The sequence below is a fragment of the Chiloscyllium punctatum genome, unplaced genomic scaffold (genome assembly GCF_047496795.1).
Source record: "Chiloscyllium punctatum isolate Juve2018m unplaced genomic scaffold, sChiPun1.3 scaffold_210, whole genome shotgun sequence".
NCBI lineage: Eukaryota > Metazoa > Chordata > Chondrichthyes > Orectolobiformes > Hemiscylliidae > Chiloscyllium > Chiloscyllium punctatum.
In genome coordinates this window covers 161,149-168,230 of record NW_027309944.1, presented here as the reverse complement: position 1 = coordinate 168,230, position 7,082 = coordinate 161,149, and positions in this window count along the sequence as shown.

Below are 7,082 nucleotides of genomic sequence, written 5' to 3'. Positions count from 1 at the left end.
CAAAATAGGCAAAAACAAAGTCATCAAGGAAAGTTCCAAGCATTGCATATGTCGTCCCTGGTGCGAACGTGCTGAAATGCAGCTGTCTCACTGCTATTTCCCAATGTTGATTTCCAGAAAAGGAAAAAAAAAATGTTGTTCCTTATGGAAATCTTAAATTGAACATGAGTTCCAGACATCACAAAACAGCAAAGGTAGCAGTCCTGTCAGAGTCAATGAGAATTGCATATCGGAGATGAAATCAAATGGGAAGAAACGCTGAAATCAGTTGGACTGGGGTGTGCAAATTTGAAAATCACACAACACCAGGTTATAGTCCAAAAGGTTTAATTGGAAGTACTAGCTTTCAGACCACTGCTCATTCATCAGGTGATTGTGGCGTCCACAGTTGTAAGACACAGAATTTATAGCATATGTTTACAGTGTCATGTAACTGAAATTGTACATTGAAAAATACCTTGATTGTTTGCTAAGTCTCCAATCTGTTAGAATGACCATGTTAGCTTCACTTCTTTCATATGTAAAGTGCAAAACCTTTTTATTTTAATGTTTAATTCTCAGGTGAAGTGTAACAACTGATGTCTGCGCCCCACCCCCTGTGCTGCTGTCTGTTCCATAATGTTCAGACTGATTCTAGTTTATAAAAATGAGTTACCAGAGACTTACATGGATTCATGAAGTTTTTGAGCAAAGTACAATGTAACTCTGCAAGTACAATTTCACCCCACAGACGTATATGTGTTTGTGTGTGTGTGTGTCTGGAGGAGGATCTCTGTTTGTAGCTCGGGCAATTGGATCACCTGTACTGTGACATGAACCCAATGATCATGGGTACAGAATTTAGCTATCAGTCTCTGTGGGGGCACTTTTAGCTGCTGCCTGTTCCGAAGACCTTGGGGAACTGTCACCCGAAGATCCGAGGTCGAATGTCCTGGATCACTGAAGTGCTCTCCAACTGGTGAGGCACACCTGTCTGTTGATTAATGCGGAGCGCCCATTCCGTTGTTGTAGCCTCCGTTCAGCTTCACCAATGTACCATGCCTGAAGGCATTCTTACCTGCAGCGTGTTGTTTTTTTTAGATTAGCGTCAGTCTAAACCTTATGGCATGGACGCAGCACACAGGGACTAACACCTTCAACATATTATCTATGCTGACACTAATTGGTAAAGTCCACCTGAGAATGTAACTGTTAAAAGAAAGTTTTTCGATTTATAAAAGAAAGAAATGAACCTAACATAGTCATTCTAACAGATGGAAGACTTAACAAGCAATCAAGGTATTTTTCCAATGTATAATTTCAGTGACATTACACTGTAACCTTTCGCTATAAATTCTGTACCTTACCACTGTGTACTCCACAGCCACCTGATGAAGGAGCAGCTCTCCAAACGATATTGCTTCCATTAAACCTGTTGGACTATGACCTGGTGTTCTGCGATTTTTTACTTTGTATTAGAATGCGGATCTCACAATTAATATAGAGGTGAAGAAGTATTTATTCTCTAAGACCGTTCTGCATCAGTGGACTTTCTTGTAGCAGAAAGCTGTTGCGGAAGTGTCATTAGGTGTAATGAGGCTGAGATCAGCAGATGTTCAAACAGCAAAGACATCAAGCGTTATGGGGAAAGGCAAGAAAGTGCAGTTCAAGGTTATCAGATCAGATATGAAATCATTCAATCGCGGAGTAGACTTGATGGTCTGAATGGTGTCTATCTGTTCCTAAACTTGTTGGCCTCAATATGAAGCTGCAAAGACGAAGGTAAACAGGAAAACCGATATTCAGTATCTGCGTTGAACCTGGGTCCACTGGGCATGTAGTTAACTCTCACAAACCACTATTCCCCTTCCGTTTTCCTGACGCCCCCTCTGTTCTTGTTTTAAACTGATTGAACGTCAGGCAATTGCCGATGACATTGCTGATGTGGAACTGTAGCATATAGAACATAGAACATAACAGTGCAGTACAGGCCCTTCGGCCCTCGATGTTGCACCGCCCTGTCACACTAATCAGAAGCCCATCCCATCTCCACTATTCCATGAACGTCCATATGCCTCTCCAATGACGACTTAAATGCACTTAATCTTGGCGAATCTACCACGGTTGCAGGCAAAGCATTCCTTGCCCGAACTACTCTCTGAGTAAAGAAACTACCTCTGACATCTGTCTTATACCTATCTCCCCTCACTTTAAAGTCGTGGTCCTCGTGCTTGCCGTCCCCATACTTGGAAAAAGACTCTCCATGTCCACCCTATCTAAACCTCTGATTATCTTGTATGTCTCCATTAAGTCAGCTCTCAGTGTTCTCTCCAACGGGGACAGCCGCAAGGCCCTCAGTCTTTCCTCGTAATGCATTCCTTCCATACCAGGCAACATGCTAGAAAATCCCCTCTGCACCCTTTCCAAAGCGTCAAAATTCTTCTTATAATGCGGTGACCAGAAATGTTCACAATACTTCAAAGGTGGCCGTACCAGATCTTTGTACAGCTGCAGTATACCCTTCTGATTCCAGAACTCAATCCCTCTATTAATAAAGGCCAAAACACTGTTTTCCTTCTGAACAACCCTGTCAATTTGGGTGGCAACTTTCAGGGATCTGTGTATATGGATACCGAGGTCTCTCTGCTCATCTGCACTCCCAAGAATCTTACCATTCGCCCAGTATTTTGCATTCCGATTACTCCGTCCAATGTGTATCACCTCGCACTTGTCCACATTAAACTCCATTTGCCGCCTCTCAGCCCAGCTCTGCATCCTATCTATGTCTCTTTGCAACCTACTAAATCTTTCGTCACTATCCATAACTCCACCGACCATAGTGTCGTCCGCAAATTTACTAACCCACCGTTCTAAGCCCTCATCCAGGTCATATATAAAAATGACGAATAGCAGTGGAACCAACATCGACTTTTGCGGAAAGCCGCTAGTAACTGGACACCAAGATGAACATTGCATCAACTACAACACTCTGTTTTCTTTCAGCAAGCCAATTACTGATCCAACCTGCTGTGTCTCCCACAATCCCATTCCTCCACATTTTGTCTAATAGCCTACTGTGGGAACCTTATCGAACACCTTGCTGAAATCCATATACAGCACATCAACCTGTTTACTCTCATCCACCTGTTTGGTCACTTTGTCAAAAAACTCATAAGATTCGTTCGGCACAACCTATCCCTTTACAAAACCGTGCTGACTGTCCCTGATCAGATTATTATTTTCTAGATGATTATAAATCCTATCTCTTGTAACCTTTCCCAAAGCTTTACCAACAACTGAAGTGAGACTTACTGGTCTGTAATTACCAGGGTTGTCTCTACTACCCTTTTGAACAAGGGAACCATATTTGCAATCATCCAGTACTCAGGCACTATTCCTGTAGACAATGATGATTTCTAGATCAATGGCACAGGCTCGGCAATCCCCTTCCTTGCTTCCCACAGGATCCTAGGATAGATCCCATCTGGCCCAGAGGACTTGTCTATTTTCACACTCTGCAGTATTTCTAATTCTTCTTCTTTGTGAACCTCAATCTCTTCGATTCGAGATGCAAGTATCTCTGTATCTTCCACGCCAACATTTTCATTTTATATCGTGAACACTGTCGAAAAATATTTATTTAGTGTTTCCCATGTCTCCTCTGACTCCACACACAACTTCCCACTATTATTCTTGATTGGCCCTAATTTAACTCTCGTCATTCTTTTATTCCTGACATACCTATGGAAAGCCTTAGGCTTAACCCTGATCCTATCCACCAACAACTTCTAATGTCTCCTCCTGGCTCTCATATCTCCTCCTGGCTCTTCTGAGCTCTCTTATTAGGTCATGCAGTGAAACGATTCTGTCTGCTGCACAACATCATTCTGCTTCGAAATATCCGGCAGTATTACATATTGATTACTGTAAACGTTATCCTTTAACAAGACATGACAGTGAAATCAGTGAATCCTCATCACTATCCTACCAGGGAAGATTTCTGTTAACATCACCCTGGACACCATGAGATTCGCCATTCTATTCTCCCATCCTTCTGTGCATGATTCCCTCGGCCCTATTCCGGTCTTGTTGGTTGGTTTACAATACTGAGGCTATCCAATCATCTTTGCATTTCAGTTTCTAAAGGATGAGACCTTCTCTCTGAGCTGGCAATGTGCTTGCTCAGTGGCAATGACACTGTCCTTGTAAACTAGAAAAGTGCTTGAAGTAGGCCATTCCTGTTTTTCATTCCAAGAACTTGAGGCAAACCGTTCGGCAGGACAGGAAATAGCGGGCGTGAGCAGTGATCAAGTTTGGCAGCAAGAACGAGGTGAGGCAGTATAAACTACAGAGTAATGGAGAAACAATGGGCAAGGAACACTGGGACGGGAGGGGCTGAATACTTCCTTTCTTTGCTGTAACCAGACATTGGTGTTGAACTCTGAAATGGGACAACATCGGACCAGTCGGTGAAATCTTACATTCTGCTTGTTTTCTCCCGAGGCCTGTGTCACACTTGGGGAAATGTGTCTGCGTGCTTCAGTCTATGGGTAAAAATGGGGTTCAGTTCCCATCTCAAACTTTAATCCCATTTATTGTGTTTTACGAGATTAAAACGTTCCAGAGAAATTAGCATTCAGGTGAAACATCAGAGTTCACAAGGTTACAGACCAAGTGCTGGGAAATGAGATGATGGGACCCATTTCTGTGCTGTAAACACTCGATAATTCAATCGTTTTTGAGGGGAAACATATCTGCAGTAATATAATTCCAAAAACTGTGTTATGAAGATATGGTGCAGCTGCTTCAAAACTGAGTCTCAGCTATTTCTTTTCTGCCTTTAGATACATTGGAGCTGCAGCGATTGAGTGCGTTGGTTTCTGAAAACGAAACGTACCAATGAGCAATGTATTGGGCTATTCCAGGAGTGCCTTCTCTGACAATGGTGGGACATGACTGATGTTGTCTATGATATGGAATACTGGATTAGTGGTGCTGGAAGAGCACAGCAGTTCAGTCAGCATCCAACGAGCAGCGAAATCAACGTTTCGAGGAAAAGCCCTTCATCAGGAATAAAGGCAGTGAGCATGAAGCATGGAGAGATAAGCTAGAGGAGGGTGGGGGTGGGGAGAGAGTAGCATAGAGTACAATGGGTGAGTGGGGGAGGAGATAAAGGTGATAGTCAAGGAGGAGAGGGTGGAGTGGATAGGTAGATAAGTAGATAGGCAGGTCGGACAAGTCAAGGAGACAGTAAATGAGCTGGAAGTTTGAAACTAGGATGAGGTGGGGGAATGGGAAATGAGGAAGCTGTTGAAGTCCACATTGATGCCCTGGGGTTTAAGTGTTCCGAGGCGGAAGATGAGGCGTTCTTCCTCCAGGCGTCTGGTGGTGAGGGAGCGGCGGTGATTGAGGCCCATGACCTCCATGTCCTCGGCAGAGTGGGAGGGGGAGTTGAAATATTGGGCCACGGGGCGGTGTGGTTGATTGGTGCGGGTGTCTCGGAGATGTTCCCTAAAGCGCTCTGCTAGGAGGCGCCCAGTCTCCCCAATGTAGAGGTGACCACATCGGGAGCAACGGACACAATAAATGATATTGGTGGATGTGCAGGTGAAACTTTGATGGATGTGGAAGGCTCCTTTAGGGCCTTGGATAGAGGTAAGGGAGGAGGTGTGGGCACAGGTTATACAGTTCCTGCGGTGGCAGGGGAAAATGCCAGAATGGGAGGGTGGGTCGTCGGGGGGTGTGGACCTGACCAGGTAGTCACGGAGGGAACGGTCTTTGCGAAAGGCGGAAAGGGGTGGGGAGGGAAATATATCCCTGGTGGTGGGGTCTTTTTGGAGGTGGCGGAAATGTCAGTGGATGATTTGGTTGATGTGAAGGTTTGAAGGGTGGAAGGTGAGCACCAGGGGCGTTCTGTCCTTGTTACGGTTGGAGGGGTGGTGTCTGAGGGCAGAGGTGCGGGATGTGGACGAGATGCGTTGGAGGGCATCTTTAACCACGTGGGAAGGGAAATTGCGGTCTCTAAAGAAGGAGGCCATCTTCTGTGTCCTACGGTGGAACTGGTCCTCCTGGGAGCAGATACGGCGGAGGCGGAGAAATTGGGAGTACGGGATGGCATGCCGGAGAAATTGGGAATAGTGCCAGTGTTTGAGTTGAATAGACAAAGTTAAAAATCTCACAATATCAGGGCAGAGTCCAGCAGGTTTATTTGGAAGCACGAGCTATCGGAGAGCCGCTCCTTCATCAAGTGGGTGTTTTTCTGCAGAAAATTGGTGTGTGTGTCAATATGTGCGATCTTTTGGAAGATCATCTGAACTTTAACCGACCGTTCGTGGTGTCGACGGTACCCATGACTTGGAGGCGTTGGTGTTGGACTGGGGTGGATACATTTAATAATCACGCAAACAAATTTTAGATTCCAACAGTTGACAAACACCTGATGAAGAAACAGTACATGGAAAACTGGTGCTTCCAAATACGTCTGTTCAATACCATCTGGTGCTATGTGATTTTTACTCTCATAGCATTTGGTAATGTTTAACTGATCGAAGACAGTGAAAGAATTTTCGCTCGTGAAGATGAAAATTTCAAATATTATCCACCTGAGCATAACAGAAATGATGAAGTTGGATGTGTGATGAATCTCCACAATGCGCTTGCGCAAAGTAAAAGTCGAACCTCAACCGCCTGATCCGTAGCCAGCTATACGAATGGTTGTACCACTGGCCAGACGCATAGCTGAGATTTTACACGCTGCAGGGCTATGGTGTTAACAAGGACATGAGCAATAAGAGTAACAGTCACAAGGTGAACAAAGAACAAAGATAATCACCATCATTGATTTACTTCAAATTGTCTTCAAAAAACGACCATTCACAATCTGATCAGCCAATGAATTAGGTCACTGATGATCTTGGAAATTGCAACTGACTTTGCTGCGTTTTCACCAAAATTTGAGGTAAACTCCAGCCTAATCATAACATCGCATATTCCCATTAATTTTCAGCTTTAGATTACGTTAATGACCTGTCCGTATTTGCAGGAAATGAGTGAAAATGTCCTTCCGGTAATGTAATCCAGTGCAGAGTCGGCCAGAAAAAAAA